Below are 20,537 nucleotides of genomic sequence, written 5' to 3' on the forward strand. Positions count from 1 at the left end.
CACTGGGAGGCAGGAAGTTTGAAAAAACGGCCACTGTCGCCCCCAATGTCTCGGTTGTGGGTTCGTTATGCCACTTGTGCGTCATTCAAAGCCGTTCTGTACATTTATACTGGATATTAATTGGAGTCATTTAGCTGTGCTGATTCTGCTTGCCGTGTGTTTTGCATCAGTGCTTCGTGACATCGGCTGTATTGCGTGTTTTCGCCGACGGCTTACTACCACAATGGCGTGATCTGCGTTCGCCGCCTTCGTGTCTCGGTGCGTCTTTGTATGCGTCGCACGTTCGGACAACACTTTTTCCGGTAAGTGAAATACATTGCACTTCGTTTTTCGTCAACAATGTGAATATTTTTAGGTGTTACCCGCGAACAATTCGTGATATATGGGCTCTTCTGCCCTGCGAGTTTTCGTCATTACTTTTATACGAGGGTTCTTCTTGTGTTCAGCCGTTCAGCACTACCGCGCTCCACGACTTTCGCAAAACCAGTCAGAACTTTGCCCTGCTTGTTAGTCTTTGTGGTTAACGTAGCACGAACCAACCGAAAGGAGTGCACTCGAAGACGACGCGCTGGCTGTAATGCTGAACCAGACTGAACTCGCCCTATTTTGTGTCCTTTTGTTCTTGCGTGTGCGCGCGTGTGTCAGTGACTATGCAGTTTGTAGCGTTCCCACTTTATAGCAAAACAAAAATATAACTGCAATGTTTACTTCATCTATAGAATTCCAAATTAAATCGTCTGCTGATGTACAAATTTCACTTGTGTTCTAAATAAGCAGCAAAACCTTTAACCTAGTAGGTGCTTCATCTGGGAGTGAAAACACGACAGCTTGGCATGTATTAATGAATCACTGTGACTGGGTCACCTTATTTGTAATTGCAAATCTGCCTTTCAACTGACTTGATGCTATCTTATTTTGTTCCTTTCACTCTATAGACGGCTGGACATCCTTCTTGTACCTTGGCGCTAGCTGGATGACGGGACCTCATCATGATCAGTGTAAGCCAATGTACTGTACCCTCTCTGGTCCTCCCAGTGCTTTTTATATGGGTTAAGGCCAGGTAGCGCGTCGTGTTAAAATAGCTAGTTGGTGTCTCACAAACGGGCATTTTTTTTTTGCATTGGTCCATTATAAACTGCCACTATTATAACCAATTTCTCAGTGCCAGTGTACATACGCAGTTCTAGTAATAATTAGTTTCCCTAAGCCTTACAAAATGTACCTGTAGGCAGTCATTGCTATGTAAGAACTCAAAAATTAAGCCTGCTGTGTCATACAAGTATACCATACATAAGTAAAAATTTGCTACAGCAGTGTACATTACACCTTGCTTCCCTACTGCACAAATGTATTCAAGTCAGTATTTGATTAGATTGGTATTCTAAATGTTTTCTGTGTGATTTAGTTTCTTTACGGGAATTTACTGTACAGCATCAGCAAGCAGTCTAATTTAAGATTTATGTGTGCTGTAAAAGGTGTGCTTTGCCGCTAGAATTGATAAAACATGGGCCGAGGCTTCCATACAAGGACAAACTTCAATTTCGCTCTACCACCATCAGCACTTGGCTGGCGCATGCAAAATGAATCACATCAGGTAGCTTGTGAGGAGATCACAAAGTGATGTGTGGAGGCGCCTGCGTCTGAGATGTAGATTGAGCTGCAACATATGTGCATGTAGAACAGGCATGATGCTGAGGGTTCCAGCAGTTTGCTGAGGTGCTTTTAAAATTTTTTCATAACTGCAATTTTACCTGTGCTGTTTTTTATCACCTATTTCAATAATATAATTGGAGGTGTTATCAGAATTTAGCAATCTATTTGCCCTAGCCCATTAGCCTGCCACATTTGCCTTTTCACTAGGTGGGAAATTATTCAGCATGGACCATTACTTGAATACACCTTTTTGTGTGCAGTGGCTTCTCAATTGCAAGTCAACATAGATTCTCAGAATTACCTGAGGCTATAGATGCACTGATGAATTTGCTACCTATATGAATAACTTTACACTTTCTTGCGCAAACAGCATGTTAACACTTCCAAGACAGTGGGCAATGTTATCGTTTGATCACATCGTGAGATACTTTCAATTTTGTATGACGCATCATCCAAGGTGTTGCATCATTTGTGTGAAGTATTGCCCTAATCCAATTAGGGTCACATGAAAATATATCAACAAAAGTGATTGATCCAGCTAGGAGTGTTGCTTTGGAACAATACTTTATCACCAGTCCTCCTTTGCACGCTACCTGCTTACTATGTACTGTGTCATGTTTAAGTTTGAAAGAAAGGCAACAGCTAGGCAGCACAAAATGCCAAACTTGCTTTTAGTTCAACAATTTAAAACGCTATTTAACTTTTTAATTAAGTTAGTATCTCATTTACCTGCAGAGTGAATTACTGTTTTAAACTGATTATATTTTGCAGGAAGCTTCTCAGAATTGTGTGACAGGTTGATGAGTGGCTTTTTAGCCACAAAACAGCATAAAATAATTTAAAGGCTGACTCTGCTATGCAACTTAATGACTATATGCCAGGAACAAGGTCTCCGAGTTGTGGCGCTGGCTGACATTCCCAGGTTCTACTAGAACACATAAATACCCGAGAAAGTGGATGGGAAAACGATGCCGCTGTAGCTGAATTGGTAGAGCATAGCACGCGAAATGCGAAGTTTGTGGGTTCGGTTACCACCTGCGGCAAGGTGTTTTTTCATCCACTTTAGTTTTCATTAATTTATCGTTTCTTTATTTCATTTGTTAAGCACAAGTAATTTCCCCTATGTTGTCCTTGGTGTCAGTGTTTGTTGGCTTCTTATGATAGGAAATATACTAGTCATTTTAAACATCATCGCATACATACCTTAAGATACCCGTAATTTAAGAGAAAGGAGTGCTTAAATTAATTTTTATTGTGAGCCAAACTTCTTAATTAGCACATATTACTAATTGAAGTTCCAATTTCAATATTCCCATTTCCTCCCTCACCATTTTTCCCCTCTTCTGTGCAGGTATTGCTTGCCTATGTCTACAAGAACCGTCACGCGTGGCCTGTGACAGCAAGCTTTTGTGGGCAGCAAGTGCTCTCCTACGAAGGCTGGCCTACTCTGGCAGCGGCGGCAATCATCTTCAAGATTTATCCATGATCACCTTTGCTGCTATTTGTCACTCTTGTTGATTACACTTTCTGCATCTTTTCTAATTTATTAGGTAATAAAGTATGAGTATGTGACATGGTGTGAAGTTGATGTCTTGCTGCATTTTCGCGTGCAATCATCTTTTATGCATGAAAAGCTCATCATACAGTTTATGAAAAAAAATAACAGCATATTATGATTTATCTTTCAGTTCTGGTAACATGCAATGTACAAGGAATTCACTAATGGATGGTATGCCGAAGAACGGGCCATTATTTCTGCGTGATGCTGTGCAAGCATGTGGCGTTACTTACAAGAGGCACCCACAAAGTAAGTTACAATTTACTTTTAAATGAAGCATGGACATCAGAAAAAATATATTTATATTGCTAGTTAGAGTGGTTCGCAGAGTGTTTTTCCAGATGTGTACTATCCATTATTTTTTAACTCATTGCAGCACAGTGTTCTGTTTCGTATACTGGTGTAAGGCTATTGTGCCCCCTGTAGCTGAAACCAGGATGTAATTTTTGCCTGAACTGCAGTATCACTGACAAAATTTTTCTTTGCTAGAAGCTATTTCAATTTGGTGGAGACCCAGCAGGGCGAAGTTTTGTCAATAATGACGTGTTTCACGCAGAGATGTTCTTGTTTAGGTCAATGGGTGAACATCGGAATGATATCAGCATACAATACAGATCTTGTTTTATTTACAAAATAATTCTGACAGGCGGCATTCAATTGATTTATGTAATTAAAAAGCACTAATTGACCAATGAGACTGTACTACACCATTCCCATGGTTCACATCTGGAAAAACTACCTGTGCATCACTCTATCCGACAACATAAACTTTTTTTCTGATGTCCATGCCTCGTTTAAAATAAATTGTAACAGTGGGCAAACGTCGTGCTACTGTAACAGCTGCCGCAAAAATTTGAGGGAATGTCTAATAAAAGTCCTCAGTTGTTCTTGCCAAGCTGTCCATTAGCCAACTTTTAGCGTAACGTTAGCAGGGCTTAGTGAAGTACTTCTAGACGTCCATGGCTACAAAATGTCTTGATCAAGACAGCTACTAGGCTTTTGAATTAGCCGTTCAAGACATCTTTTAGACATCAAATAGCTGCTTGCGTGTTTCGTGGGAGGATTTTTGGTATCTTTCTATAAAACTTGAAGTGAATTGCGTGCTTGCTCATAGAGATGCCTCTAAGTCTGTCAGCCTGGGCACTTAAGCGCATGCCACCAAAGTTAGCCCCCACGCATTACGAATGCGTAGTAATCAAGCGCGAACGAAAGCTTCAAGATGGCTAGAGAGATGACTGTAAGGTTGTCAGCATATTCTAATCCACTGTTAGCTCGTATTTTGGCTCTCGAACCATTTGAGCGCCTACGTTGGTATAGCTAGCTAATCAGTGTCATTTGTTAGCGTATGTCCACGTACGTTTGCTTAGTTTACAAGACTATAAGAATATCAAGCTCTGTTATTCATGACACATAAAGGTCTAGCGTAGCAGAGTAAACCGATAGTTCTGTCATGACGTTAAAACGCTTCAGGCAGATACAACTGAAGTAATTGACTGGTTCTCACAAACTTTTATTTTTTAAACCTTCACACAACAAAACTGACATGTTTTAAAACTCCCGCGGAACAGTTGCTTTAACCCAACCACTGTACTTACACTCCTCCCGTTGTTACCCATGTGATTGCGAATCCATGCAGATAGAGCGAACAGATCAATATCTGCGTATTCTCTTCGATCAACATCTCACTTGGAACGAGCAGATCGTTTACCTGTCTAGAAAGATTGTATCACCTTCGGGGAAGGAGGAGGAAGCAAACTTTATTGCTCTAGAAAGAGTAATTCAGCGGTCAGGCTGGATGTCTTCCTTTTCTGTTGGTTGATGACGATCCCCGGTCTGCATGGTTGGCGCCCCTATTTCGGGGCACCACTGAGCGTGGCTGCTCGTCGGGCATGATCCACCAGCCTCCGTTCGAGGCTAGGGTTGCCGCTGGAGAGCACGCCCTCCCACTGCTCCGCATTCGATTTCTATTTTGTAGATTGCCTTATTCGTATTGCACTCGCATGTTATGTGATAAAGTGTGGGTATTGCGCCACACCACGGGCATGTGTCCCTGTATTGACATGGGAACATTTTTCTTAGTATAAGTAAATTTGGGAAAGTTCCTGTCTGCAGCTATCGGCAGTAAACTGCCTGTTGTTTAGTGAATGTATTGTGGGGCGGAGGATACCTGATCCTCGTCCCTCTATGGTAATTTAGTATGCCAGAGTACGTTGGGATCACTGTCATGAAATCCTCAGGATCTCTGTTTAGGTCCGCTCGGTTTGTATGCTCGCGAGCGATCCTATCAACCCTTTGGTTGCCCTCAATCTCAGTCTGCCCCGGTACCCAAAAGATGGTGTGTCTAATGCGTTTATTCTGTCGGCCAGGGCGGAGGAAGTTTTGGAGCGTTTTTGACCGATTCTGCCGTTAATGCAGTTTCGGAATGCTTCCTTGGAGTCTGTTAGAATTATAAGGGATCTATTTGTGCGGTAGGCCTCCACAGCCGCTAGAGCAACAGCCATCTCCTCTCCCTCGGTTACCGTACAATCCCGTGCCGAGGCGCAAGCGATTTCCCTATAGTCCGAGTCTACTACTGCCGCGAAGACTCTTTGTTCTGTTTTCCTTCGTTCTCGGGGATATACCACGGCGTCCGTGTATACCGTGTTCGCCTTGGTTGCTAGGTATTTTTCTACATATTTTTACCTAGCGTTCCGCCTGGCGGTGCGCGAATTCGGGTCCATGTTTCTTGGCAGGGACCCTACCTTGATGGTACTGCGATACTCATCGGGTAGGTTTGCCGTTCTTTGTTCTTCCCTTTCAATTTCTTTATGCCCCAGTTTTTTTTAGGAGCTCTCTGCCCGTGGTAGTCTGCTGGAGTCTGAGTAGCTGCGACCCTAATTGCGCTTCTTTGAGCTAATCGAACGTGTTGTGGAGTCCGAGGGCCAGCAGCTTCTCTGTCGAGGTGTTGGCCGGCAGGTGAAGCGCTGTTTTGTATGCTTTCCTTATGATGGCGTCGGCCTGGTCCCGTTCGCCTTTGTTTGCGTTGTAATATGGGAGGGCGTACCTGATCCGGCTGATTATGGGGCTCTTAACCAACTTGACTGTGTCTTCCTACTTCATGCCACTTCTTTTTTGCGAGACGCGGGTGATCATACGTGCCACCTGTGCTGTCGCTTGCTTGAGTAGGTTTATGGTGTGTGTGCAGCGTTGATTGCTCTGCACCCACATTCCCAGAATCCTGATGGCTTCTTTTTCTGGTATTTTTTGTCCTTTTAGGGTGACGCTGATTTGTTCTTCCGAGCGTTTTCCTCTTCTGACTCGCAGGAGCTCTGACTTCTCCGTCGAGCAGGCGAGGCCTCTTTCCCGAACACATTCTTCCACGCATGTTGCTGCGGCTTGTAGTCGTTCTTCTTTTTGGCTGAGCGAGCCTTGGTTAGTTCTGACGGTGATATCGTCGGCATAAGTTGCCTGGTGTACGCCGTCGACCTCTTCCAGCTTCCGGGCTATCCCAATCATTGCAATGTAATCATGCAATCCTTTTCAACCTTCGGGGGAAATCTCCGCTTCACCTTAGACGGCTAACCTACAGAGCATCAGTGGAACCTGTTTTAAATTACGGTACTACATTATATGGAAACTGCTCGTAATATAAGAAGTAAACATTAAATGTCATACTAAAACGAATCGGGAGCAGTATATCTTAGGGTACCAAATTACACTCGGTTGACAGAGAGCTGTTGTATTTTGTTGCGTTGACGTGGTGTTAATATTCCTATGAATGTAAAACTCCTGTAAAAGAGGATGTTACATTGAGAAAAACAGAATGCTTTGTTAAACCATGGGTCAATAGTAACAATGGTAAAAATATACGCAATTACTATGTACCAGCTATACTTAATGAAATTCCTGATGATCTTTGTCTTGCAAGCAACAAGAGAAAGATGATGACTGGTTTAAGAGATTAGTGCGTAAATTTATTGCCTTGTGTATAGCTTTACTTGTTTTATATGTGTTATTTTGGGCTGTCAGATTTAGCCAACAAGCAACACGTGCTTAGGCCGATCAGAATTTATGTATGTTGTAAGAGTTGGGGTGGGGCATGAAATAGATGGTAGCTGGCCCATGCCGTCGTCCGAGTAATCCACGCTAAGGAGGTTGTTGAAGGGAGGGACTTGTTCTCATCGAGAACGAGGAATATGACATTTATTTATAGTATTAACATGAAGGGTGGAGACCGTTACATTTCATCAGTCTAGCATGACTGAAAAAGAAAGCACACTAAGCAGCCGCAAAACGGTGGCTTAAAACACTTATTCCTCCCCTAGATCCCTAGGTGTGGAGAAACGGCCGTTCAACCTTCGACCAATGGGAGCGTCCAAAGTCATCGTAGTCGACCCGCCTATGAGGAGGAGGGTTCACACACTCACTTCCGCACTTTGGTTTCACTGAACGCACCAAAATGAGATGGTTCTTGTAGACAGGGGTCTTGACCCGAGCAGGCGCCTCTTGATCCCAGAGCTGGCCCCGCAATCAGTAGCCGTCGCGTCTGTCCATTGACATTGACGACCTCTGGGGCCCGTGGGAAAGCACCGCAAAACATCCCTTTGCAGGAGTTCTATTGCTACGTGGAAATCGTGAAAGTGACAGCGAATCGACTAACAATACTCGTTCCACCGAACGTGGCTAGACGAGCGTCACCATTGGGCTGTTGAAGAGGCGCAATGTTGTATTTACAAAGCGAGTCGTCGTAGCGGTCTTGGAAGGGTGCGGAGGTCGCTTCTCCGAAGATCGCCAGCCCCTGCAGGCTGATCGTAAGAATGTGTACGCTGTATTGACAAATAAACTTTGAAACTTCGAAAACTTTCTCCTCTTCACTGTGATTGTTTAGCAGATCATTTGTAGCTTTTAACAAAGGGCGAAATAGAAATTGTAGTGAAATTTAAAGCCAAGACTTCTCCGGCTAGCATAACGCCATGCCGCGTGAGTTGTCTGCTTCTTTCCTGGTAGCAGTTTAACTCTGTGTGTGTGTGTGAAAACTTTTATTGAAACGAGGTCCAGAGGCTCGACTATTTAAGCCATGGCTCCCACGTTGGCACTGCCAGGCGACCTCCTTTAGCGACATAATGGGTCCTTTGGACGGCCCTTATTTGGTCTTGAAAAAATGGGCTTTAACTCCTTTTTTCCTATTGTGCCCATTCTTGGACGAGGTTGGGGAAGGTTCATTGTAACAGTCGTTACAGCACAACGCAATACACAGAGAAAAGGAAGGTATTTTTGATTATGCGTCGGTGAGTCACAGTTGCCTCGATTATATATATATATATATATATATATTTGTTAGACATATCTGCAATAAAACTATCAGCCGACAATCAACGCCGCGTCGTACTTTTAAGCGTTCCCTTTGTCCGTGTCTTCTGTTGCGTGGTAACTCACCTCCCGGCATCTAAAGGCCCCACTTTATGTTTGCACTGATTTTCCTGAACTGACCCCAATCAGTGAATTTGAAGATTCTTGTTTCCTATCTCGGTATGTGTATCATTATGTGTATGATGTAATGACTGCGGCCGAGATCCGTATTCGAGTTTTCCCAATTAGCTCCTGTTGAGTTGTTTACAAAGCCAGATCTGGTGTGGTGTCCCTGCTTGTGGACGTGCCACAACGGATGGGACGCGCCGAGTCGGCAGTCAAGCAGAACCCCAGATACATGGCGACACTCCATAGCTCCTCTCCCTTCTTTGTGTTTCGAGTGTATCTACGTGTGATAGGGAGCATTAAAGTCCCCTCCAATAATTAGCGGGAAGTTTTTGGCAACCGAAAGCACCTTGTTGAAGAGTGCTCTAAACCTCTGTCTCACGTCTTTAGGACTGTTGCAAATATTCAAACAGAAAATGCTTCGCGTCTTGCCTCTGTTCCTTTTCAGTATTATCTCAACTAGAATAAATTCAAAGGTGGAACGCTTAAGATAAATATCATGGTCAATATATCGCAACTTTTTGCAGGTGCGAGTCGCCAACCATCTTCCCCTTTCTTTGTCTCTACATATCGCTTTGTACCAGGCAAACATTATTTCATCCGCTAAGGTTTCCTGCAGTATAATCACCTTTGGCCTGGCCTCAGATGACCTCATCACCTGTCGCAATGCTGCCTTCATTTGTGGGAATCCGCCACAATTACACTGCCACATGTTAACTCCATGATTACAGCACATTGTTATTAGGTAAGGGTGCCTTTCAATTATCGGCTATTTTCCTCTCTGTGATGGTCCCCGCCATTCCAGGAAACGATTTTACACTATCCGCCTCCGATGGCAGACACTCATCGTCGTCATCCACTTGCGCCTCAATCTCCCTAAGCATTTTCTTCGCCCTTAACCTCCATTTACACAATTTGTCCACTTTAAGGTCAGTCGTTTCCACTGTCTCTATTATCGCTTTAAGTGCCTCTTTTAGTTCACTGAGGGCTGAGAAGACGGAATCATTCTCGCAGCTCACCGCCCTATATTCAGAGGCAGGGGAGCTGTATTCCCCTGGATCGCTGATTTTGCTTACAGGCCTAGCTATCTCTACTCTAGCAGCGCTCGACTAGTCTTTTTTACGAAGTCCTACTACCCGGCTCGTCAATTATTCATTAGCTTTTCTTAAAGAAGAGACTTCATTTACCAATTTCTCTAATTTGGCGTCAGTGCCAACAGACACAGGCGCCGAGACGCCGCCAGGAACCCTCACCGTACCTTTCAGTTTCTCAGCCCAGGTGGTTCCTGGCGTCTCCGTCTCGCGAGGTCTTGAGCCCCTTTCCACGAAGAGCACCTGCGCTTCCCTTGACTTGGAGCGGCTTCTCTCCCTGGATAGTGAACGATGCCTGGATCTGGAGCGACTCCTGGAGCGTGAGTTTTCCGTGACCTGAGGGCGATGTTTGGGCGCCAGCTGTTGTGCCTCCAACTGCGCTCTCGTTGACGACCGAGTCCTGTGGCGCTCTCTTCCATGGAGTGTACGACGTAAGGGACTTCAAATATTTGCTTGCCAAACTTGTCACCAGTAGGGTGATCGCCTTCACAAAATTTACACTTAGGTACACACACATATTCATCCGCTGGGTTGCGAGTTCCACATCCCCTGCACCGAACAAAGTCAGGGGTTCAACACTCATACGAGCGGTGTGCGGCCCTACCTCAGGTGAAGAAGACGTCGATTTGCTTCCTGTGAAGGTGGCATCTCAGTAGTGCGAATTCATACCTGACAAAATTGGGCACTTTGAGTCCATCGAAAAGTACAATGACCTATCCGGACGTCTTGATGCGCTTGGCAGCCAGCGCAAGCGGATTCAAGCCATGCACGATATTTCTCGTTATCATAGCTTGCGAGTCTCCAATGGCCAGTCTTCGGATGATACCTTTGCACGTGGCATGTGGTGCTGCTTCATAAGCTTTTACCTCGCATTCCGCTTCCATAATCTGGAAGGACATGATTCTAACGTACTTCACCGCATTGCCGGGCTTAGGTGCGCTGACTACAATGATATTTTGAGTGAAGTTTGGGCAGAAAACATCTTCATGGACTTGCTCTTCCGTTTGGCCGCACGCCTCGATGACTGAGGCACCAATCGTGGTGGTGCTCACATTGTTCAATTTGACTCCTCCTCAAAGTCATTTAATGATCTTACTGTGCTTGTCGGGCAGTTGAGGCATTCTCGAATGTTTGATAACCCGATTTCTAAGCATTCCGCCGACGGTGGTTCCCTTGACACCATGCTCTCGTCGATTACGTGGCAATCTTATCTCCTCATCCACAGCCTGTGTGGTAGTTCGTGATCTTCGGCCAGCCACTACTTGCTAACTGAAGTCGTCTTCAGCACTGTTTGCTCGGTGTTCAGCAAAATATTCATATTCATTGTATGTATCTGCCATGCCTGCAGACATATGGGCATACTGGGCTCAACAAAGGCCCTACTCCTCACTAAGCTTAGCTCCGATAAATTTAACTCGGCGTGTCGAAGCTGAAAAAATCCGTAGAATCTTGAAAATGCAAGCCAGAACTCGAATCTCGGTGCCGGTCGATTCGCCGTCGCTTCGCGGATCCAGTGATATGCTTCTTTTCGTTATACTCTCAAAATTGGTCAGCGGGGCATGGAGAAAGAAAGAAAAAAACAGAGCCGATGCTTCCACGTCTGCAGTGCTGCAATCTTTATTCACATTTCCTGGACATATCTGTGCATACAGCAGTAAAAAAACGACAGAAAAACTTAAAAACAACAAATGCATATTATAACGCAGTGAAAACGCAAGTAAGGTCACCTGAAACACGATTTGAAGCAGAAGAGGCTGGAAACTATGACACTTCGCAAAGGACTACGCCAAACAGCTGATGTGTGGCTCAGCATTGTTTTGGCGGGAATGCTTCACATTACCGTTATAATGATTCAGTGGGGTGGAGGCACCAATAATGTTACCTTGAAATCCACAGGAAATGTTCGAAGACATCAACACAACAAAACGGCACGACGTGCGCGGGAAAGGATTAACTACTCTCGCGCTGTTACGGGGAATAAAACTGATGAGTGAGTATTGGCTATCTGTTTTTTAGTGACTCGTGCTAAATCCATAGGGATTTACTGCTAGTACAAGTTTGATTCTTAAAATAATACAGGTACGTGTAATTTGTGAAATAGCATGTTATCGCATACTAAAGCACCTCAACCTTCCTAAAATAGCGACACGCTTTGAAATTTGCCGCCTCCTCCTCGCATGCCCTGGCCGAGGCTGACGCCGCGTCGCTATTGGCCTAGTGACATCACGTGTGCCTTCATGCAGGCTTCGTTTGTTTAACGTCGCGCTCTACCATCATTTTCGCTTGACAGGCGTCTACTGACTGGCCTGGAGCACAGGTTGACGCCCTTAGACGCGAATAGTTTCGGCAGAGGCAAGAAGCTCTTCTCGATACCATCGGGTAAGCGCGCCGGGTGAAGACAAAGGATTCATCGAGCTTGGAGGGAGACCAACGTCCTCCACACAACGATGCTAGGTGAGTTTCGAGTCTCTCACAGTATGGCTTATGTGAGGCTTGCGTAATTTGTTGAGGGCCATAACCTAGTAGATATTGCACAGTTCACTGAGCATGTTGCCATTTGTCTGCACGCTTTAACAGGATTCCTTCGCAGCGTGCACTTCATATAAGTACTACGTGGTAGTATTTGGTGCGCCTTGTCGTTTTGTGCGCCAACAGGCTTGAATTCGCGGGCAGGCGATGCTGCGTGCGAAAAGGTGATTACTAAACTTTTAAGATTCAGCACAGTCCTTGTGACAGAATTTGAAGCTCGAGCGCGAGAATTTATCTGCCCATCATACCCATCATAGCTCTTTGAGACGTACATGCTAATTCGCATGAGCTTTAAAGTGTGGGAAGGTTAAGGTGTGATGGTAGAGCACTCGCAAAGGAAATGGGTGGTCCCTCGTTCTTTTTTGGCTATTTTAGCCGTCGTTCGTTTAGTCGTTCGCTGGCACGTTCGCTCAAGTATTATTTCGCATAGGGTCACTATGTTTCTGATACGCACTCCCTGTAGGGAACTTAGGTTGGCGCGCTTAAACACGTAATGAGATAAAAAATGGCGCCTAAAGATGAACGACTGCATCACACACCGGAAATTCGGGCGCGTCATAGCGCGGCGATTTTTTGCGTTGTCATCACTTCACTAAAGTCATATCTCGGAAATGTTATTTCGGGGCGAGCGCAACCGTTCTCTATGCATGCACCCGAGTGCAACTAGGCTCGCGACAAGTGTGTCACTTCGTGAACGGGTGAGCTAACGCACGATGAATTGTTATTCCTACTAAGTCACTCGCCTGAAAAAAAGATTAATTTACACAGGCAAGCTTGCTATGCTCTTGTTTGAGCCTTCCCGCTTGGCGAACGAATGCTAGAAACAAAAAAAACTGATTTCATTTTCTGTGTACGAAGATGATCGCCCGCGTGTATTTCTGTCGGCTTTGAGGAACGAGACACACGATAGCACCAGCGCCCACCTCTGACCCTTTGAGCGTACTTAGAAGATTTGGAAGCTGGCATGTTGGCGGCACTGAAGCTTGCAATACTCTATCGAACCTTCATAGCAGCGATTGTCCGTGCCGTCTGCCAGCCTTTGTGCGTCATAGCTGATTCGTGCCGCGAGTTCACGTGGTGAGGTCGACGCGGATAATTTAATTTACTGAAGTCTTGCTGCCGGCCAGGATGTTGACATTCGATCGCAAACGTGTTAATCGCAAACATTCGCAAAAAAAGATCTTGAGACACCTAATTGTAGCGCACGTGATGCATTTGGTGTCGCCATGGTGGGGCGTTGGCGCTCGTTGAGATAATTCTTCAAAAGATAGTCATCAAAACAGAGGAAAAAAGCTGCCTGCACTGAATTTGTATAACCCTCTGATAGAAATTCTATGCTGAACACGAAGTCACTGGGAGCTAGAAAGCCAACGCGAACGCTTAAAGCCCACCGCCTTGGTATGCGTGCATTCACTCTGCGAAAGGTCGTCTGCTATGCTCAAACGTCGTAGGTGGCGCCACGGTTGAGGCTGGAGCGTGGAAGAGAGGAGCAATGAGGTGGAACGAAGGTTCAGGTGTTTTATCGCATACAGCTTTGTCGAGCGAGCACCACTCAAACTCCCAAAAGATATTTCTTTCCATAGAAGCGGATTACCATATTAGTTCAGAACTTCATAAATATAGAGCCCCCATTTCTGATCACGACATCATACAGCGAATCGTAGCCGTGCATATTCATGTTCATTATAGAGCGTAAGGTGTTTTCCGTACACGGTAATGGGGCGTATTTGCTGCTCATCTGAAACCGATGATATTTTCACTACTACTGAAGACAAATCGCGGCGCTGCTGCTATTCCCGCAACAATAAAGACGGCAACGCCGTCGGTGCCACTAAGCGCCAGAACTTACCTGAAGCACGTGCTTCCGTGTTATGCAGATGCACGAAAAGACCAGCTACTGCCGTGGGAATAATACCCGTAAACATAATCCGTTGCCTGCACTGAAATCGTTACGCATGAAAGCATTGCTGCAGATAAACAAGTGGCCGCAAATTAGAATTCGATGTGGACAAAAAAACTTTATTAGATGAGCTCAGTAAGAATAGCTGTCTGAAAGACTAAACTCGAAAAAAATGCATAGCTGAAAACCATCACAGCAATGCACCTTGTCTTCCTACCAGCGACGTCATCGCCTCCATTAAAAAAAGCTTAGCATGCTAGAATGTCAGCGGAATAGTGCCGTGAACACGACTTCTTTCAGAATGTGTGGCATTTTTTTTTTTCTAGATCTAGAATACTTATAAATTGGATGTCATGTACGTCAGACTATGCTGCAGTGGATGTACGGGCAATAAGGTGCAGAAATGGCCTTACGTGTCCTTCTTTTATGTTAAAGATAACGGGAGGGTGTAATTTTACAAATGTGCACGCTATTTATTCGTAGTAGGTGCGGTTGTATCGCGAAGGTTGTTTGGGCAATTAGGTTTAAGAAATGACCGCTTACGGCTTAGCAGAACTTCTCGGACATGTTTGGGAGGTTTACAAAACATGATTTTTGGGTGCCATCTTGAAAATTTTGCTTCTGTATATCTCATCTAGCTGCCGAAAAATAATATTTTGCAAACCCCTTACTTGTAGTGCCCGAGATGTAGTGCCCGAGACTTCCCTGAGCTCCTTGAAATTGCTACATTCGTAGATTGTCCGACTTTTCGGCGCTTGCCTTAGTTCCCTGTGCTCGCGCTCCCGATGGAGACGCACCCGCTCCGCTTTGATCAAAGGAGTTGGTTGCCTCCCTGTCTTGCTGGCTGAAAGCTCAGAAAGTTCGGGAGGCATTTATGGAACAGACGCTCGCGTTGGACATCTCACTTTTTCCCCAGTGGTATAGTGCTGGACGCCGCTTGTCAAAAGTGGCGCAATTTTGACAGCACAGCGCATTTATTATCATTTGGCGTGAGAGAGAGAGAGAGGCGTGAGAGGCGAAGCCATGACTACGCCTACGTCCACCGCCGAAGCGGTGGTAGATGTCTGGCCGGAGTTCGCGCATGTTTAGTTGGGTCGGTACGGCGGCCTAACAGTAACGTTAGTAGGTGTACGGCTTAGGTATGCGCAGTAGCTCCTCACAGTATGGAATATCTGAAGCGGTGCATTGTTGCGTTCTCCAGGGTAGCATACCCCACCACTGCCGATCATTTCTTGCGACGCCTGTTTCTCGAAGCCCGACCGACGTTACTTCTGAGTAGCGTGGCGTTGTCGGCGGGCTGCAGGCATCCGGCAGACCATGGCGATCAGGCAGGGACGAGACGACTTCTAGTGCGAAACTTGCACGGTTTATTCAATTGTTGGGGAACGATGAGAAGAAGAGAATGAAGTGCAAGATTACATTGCGGGGCCCTTTAAATAGGCCCATTAATGTTGTAGGCGGGAGTCTTGCTCACGTCAACATCACGTGACAGGCACTGATAGTGGTTGTGAATGGGCAGCTGATCACTCTTCCTCGGTGAGCTTGCACGGCCCTGCCTCTACAGGTGGCAACCCTGGTGCCTGGTCGGGGATGGGGCTGCTGATCCATGCGCCCAGGTTCGGTGGTACGGGCTTGCTTCCGCAGGGGGAAACCCGCAGGTCTGGTCGGGGATGGAGCTGCTGACCCATGCGCCCAGGTTCGGTGGTACGGGCTTGTTTCCGCAGGGGGCAAGCCGCAGATCTGGGCGGGGATGGGGCTGCTGATCCATGCGCCGAGGTTCGATGGTATGGGCTTGCTTCCGCAGGGGGAAACCCGCAGGTCTGGTCGGGGATGGGGCTGCTGATCCATGCGCCCAGGTTCGGTGGTACGGGCTTGCTTCCGCAGGGAGAAACCCGCAGGTCTGGTCGGGGATGGGGATGCTGATCCATGCGCCGAGGTTCGATGGTATGGGCTTGCTTCCGCATGGGGAAACCCGCAGGTCTGGTCGGGGATGGGGCTGCTGATTCATGCGCCGAGGTTCGATGGTACGGGCTTGCTTCCGCAGGGGGAAACCCGCAGGTCTGGTCGGGGATAGGGCTGCCGATCCATGCGCCCAGGTTCGGTGGTACGGGCTTGCTTCCGCAGGGGGAAACCCGCAGGTCTGGTCGGGGATGGGGCTGCTGACCCATGCGCCGAGCTTCGATGGTATGGGCTTGCTTCCGCAGGGGGAAACCCGCAGGTCTGGTCGGGGATGGGGCTGCTGATCCATGCGCCCAGGCTCGGTGGTACGGGCTTGCTTCCGCAGGGGGCAACCCGCAGATCTGGGCGGGGATGGGGCTGCTGATCCATGCGCCGAGGTTCGATGGTATGGGCTTGCTTCCGCAGGGGGAAACCCGCAGGTCTGGTCGGGGATGGGGCTGCTGATCCATGCGCCCAGGTTCAGTAGTACGGGCTTGCTTCCGCAGGGGGCAAACCGCAGGTCTGGACAAGGATGGGGCTGCTGATCCATGCGCCCAGGTTCGGTGGTACGGGCTTGCTTCCGCAGGGGGAAACCCGCAGGTCTGGTCGGGGATGGGGCTGCTGATCCATGCGCCCAGGTTCAGTGGTACGGGTTTGCTTCCGCAGGGGGAAACCCGCAGGTCTGGTCGGGGATGGGGCTGCTGATCCATGCGCCCAGGTTCAGTGGTACGGGCTTGCTTCCGCAGAGGGCAACCCGCAGATCTGGGTGGGGATGGGGCTGCTGATCCATGCGCCGAGGTTCGATGGTATGGGCTTGCTTCCGCAGGGGGCAAACCGCAGGTCTGGACAAGGATGGGGCTGCTGATCCATGCGCCCAGGTTCGGTGGTACGTGCTTGCTTCCGCAGGGGGCAACCCACAGGTCTGGTCGGGGATGGGGCTGCTGATCCATGCGCCGAGGTTCGATGGTACGGGCTTGCTTCCGCAGGGGGAAATCCGCAGGTCTGGTCGGGGATGGGGCTGCTGATCCATGCGCCCAGGTTTGGTTGTACGGGCTTGCTTCCGCAGGGGGAAACCCGCAGGTCTGGTCGGGGATGGGGCTGCTGATCCATGCGCCCAGGTTCAGTGGTACGGGCTTGCTTCCGCAGGGGGAAACCCGCAGGTCTGGTCGGGGATGGGGCTGCTGATCCATGCGCCCAGGTTCGGTGGTACGGGCTTGCTTCCGCAGGGGCAACCCGCAGATCTGGGCGGGGATGGGGCTGCTGATCCATGCGCCGAGGTTCGATGGTATGGGCTTGCTTCCGCAGGGGGAAACCCGCAGGTCTGGTCGGGGATGGGGCTGCTGATCCATGCGCCCAGGTTCGGTGGTACGGGCTTGCTTCCCCAGGGGGAAACCCGCAGGTCTGGTCGGGGATGGGGCTGCTGATCCATGCGCTCAGGTTTGGTGGTACGGGCTTGCTTCCGCAGGGGGAAACCCGCAGGTCTGGTCGGGGATGGGGCTGCTGATCCATGCGCCCAGGTTCGGTGGTACGGGCTTGCTTCCGCAGGGGGAAACCCGCAGGTCTGGTCGGGGATGGGGCTGCTGATCCATGCGCCCAGGTTCGGTGGTACGGGCTTGCTTCCTCTGGCGGCAACCCGCGGGGCCTGTTTGGTTCGCGGAAAATGTTGACAGTCCATGGAAAGGGTATCTCGTTCTCTATGGGCAATAGATCCATTCTCCCAGTTGACGTCTTCATGGAAGTTCTCCTGTAGAGCTTGACAGTTCGTGGAAAGGATCCCTCTGAAGTCGCACACAAACAAAGCGGTGTGTAAGTACTGCAGGGTGCCAGCCAGACCGGCAACCCCTCGAGACAACCACAACAAATTGGGAATTCACCTTTCGTTTCGTTGAGGCATGGTGGTCGAACATCCTTTTTGCACGGGGTGCTACACGCCAACCGAAACAGCATGTCCGGCGGGGGAGGAAGATCCCGACGCGTAGGGGCCAGCAACCACTGGGCGAGGGTTCGGCGTTTCAGTAGCAGGATTCCCCTCAGGGGTGACGAACCCTTGGTTCGTAGCTGGTAGATTCCTGGGAATTGTTCATCAGTCCTCGTGGCGCTCTTGTGTCTTTTCTCCTTGTTCGGTGCGGTGAAACAGGACTTGCAAACAGGTTTGGCAACTTTTCGTCTCCTGTCTAAGCAAGCAATCATCCCAGAACAGTGCCGGATCCACAATTACAAAACAGCGGGCACACGGCCACCCTACTCCAAGATACACCAGGATAAAGAAAAAAAAGCAGAAAACCCGCTACTGCTTTCCGATTCATTTCGCGCCTCCTCCCCCCTTGAACACTAAAAACAGCCATTTCTTGAAAGCGTTAAGACGTGGTTACTAAAATCAGCTAACCATCGACTACAACTTCGCGATAAGAAAAGCCTATGAAAAAAATACAAACGTTAAAATGCCACGGAAAACCAAGTGAGCATGGGGCTTTCGTTACTCTATGGGCAACGACCCAGGCCGTCGATATTGCCGTTAAGCTTACCCTTCTTGTAGTAAATATCGAAGGTGTACTGTTGAAGAGCCAAGCTCTAGCGCAAAAGACGACCGTTTACCTAGACATGGACTGCACCAATGTGAGGGGACAGTGGTCAGTCCTATGGTGAACTTTGAACCAGCTATATAACATGCTAGCTTTTTCACCGCCCATACTACGCAGGCGCATTCCTTTTCTGATGCACTGCATGCTTCCTCACGAACTGAAAGCTTTCTACTGGCGTACAGCACAGGGTGTTCGTTTTCGTCATCTCTCTTTTGACAAAGCACCACCCCCATACCCCAGTCGCAGGCATCACACTGAAGAATGTATGGCTTATGATAGTTGGGCGCGTTCAACACTGGATGATTCGTTAGTGATTTCTTCAGCATACTAAAAGCCTTTCTTTTGCGTCATCCCACTTTGTGGTTCTGTTTTTCTGACAGCATCTGTTAACGAACTTGCAATCTCCGAATAACGCGGTATAACCTGCCAAGCCAAGGAATGACCTATGTCCCACTTGGTGCGTAGTTGCGGGAAGTTGTCTATAGCGGTCAGTTTAACCTTGGAAGGCCAACGATGGCCTTGCCCTATTACATAATATGGATGAGCTAGCTCCGCGCGCCCTAATTGGCATTTGGTGGCGTTGACAGTTAAGTTGGCTTCTCATAGATGACACAACATTGTAAGCAGGTGTTGCATAAGGTCCGCCCATGATGAAGAAAAGATTGCTATGTCATCGAGATATGGAAGTGCAAAGTCCTCCATTCCCCGTAGCACCTGGTCCATAAGGCTAGAGAAACAATAGGGAGCAGTCTTCAATCCGAAGCTCAGGACTTTCGGCCGAAAGGCTCCCATTGGGGAAATAAACGCCGCAAGCCTGCTTGCCCCCTCGGTCAACGGAACCTGCCAGTACCCTTTGACTAAATCGAGCTTAGATATGAAATTAGCACTGCTCACTTTCTCAAGCTTCTCCTCGATAAGCGGTATTGGGTAGGTCGGGTCCTTGGTGATTAAGTTGACCCGGCGGTAGTCGATACACGGTCACGGCTCCTTTCCTGGGACCGCAACCATGATAAGAGGCGAGGTATAATCACTCTCTCCGGGTTAGATTACATCTAGTTCTAATATCTTGTTTCTTTCAGCGGCCATGAGTTGACGTTGACGAGGTGAAACGCGATAAGCTTTCGAAAGAACTGGGTCGGATGAGGTTAACTCTATATCGTGAATGATCGCAGTGTTTCTGCCGGGTGTGTCTGAAAATATGTCTAAATTCAAACACGAGCTCCCTCAGTTCGGTCTTTTGATTTGGATTCAACTCCGCCTGCTCTACTAGCTTGTCAATGGTGTCGTGAATGTCTTTTGCCCCCGTTATTGGTGTTAACCCCGGAAAGTCAACAAGCTGGTCCTCAGGTTGGTTAAGGGACATGTTCACAATGGCCTCTCTCTTCCGGTAGGGTTTAAGTAGATTGCTGTGGTACACTTGTGGTTTCCTTCGTTTTCCCGGTACCATGATCACGTAGTTGGTTTCAGATAATTTCTGAAATATGTCAACGGGTCATTACCATTGAACCTGTACTTTGTTTTTCAATGAGGGCTTCAGGATCATTACTTTTTCCCCAACTTCAAAACGTCGCGTTCGACCCGACCTGTGATAGTAATGCTTAGCATTGCTTTGGGCCTTGCGCATTTCCTGCTCAGCAATCATTGTGGCAGGGCTTACATTCAATAAATTTCTTCTGCATTCTGCCTCTCGAGACGTTTCAGGCTCCAGTGCTTTCCTAACCTCTTTTTTTTTTATTGAAATGAATATTAGGAGAGGTTGGCGCCTTTATGGTGGCACCGGCTACTCCTTGTCACTTGGCAAAGGAAACAAATTTGCGTAAAAAGGGCGAATA

The 20,537-nt window shown here is 47.7% G+C and overlaps 1 long non-coding RNA gene across 1 annotated transcript; it reads left to right on the plus strand.

The window, feature by feature from the left end:
* Nucleotides 1–511: 511 nt before the first annotated feature.
* Nucleotides 512–3,236, plus strand: LOC129388341 (uncharacterized). The gene is made up of 2 exons (XR_008615312.1): nucleotides 512–998; nucleotides 3,005–3,236. It is a non-coding gene; the product is annotated as an uncharacterized lncRNA (long non-coding RNA).
* The last annotated feature ends 17,301 nt before the right edge of the window (nucleotides 3,237–20,537 follow it).

Source organism: Dermacentor andersoni, chromosome 10 (genome assembly GCF_023375885.2).
Source record: "Dermacentor andersoni chromosome 10, qqDerAnde1_hic_scaffold, whole genome shotgun sequence".
NCBI classification, from domain to species: domain Eukaryota; kingdom Metazoa; phylum Arthropoda; class Arachnida; order Ixodida; family Ixodidae; genus Dermacentor; species Dermacentor andersoni.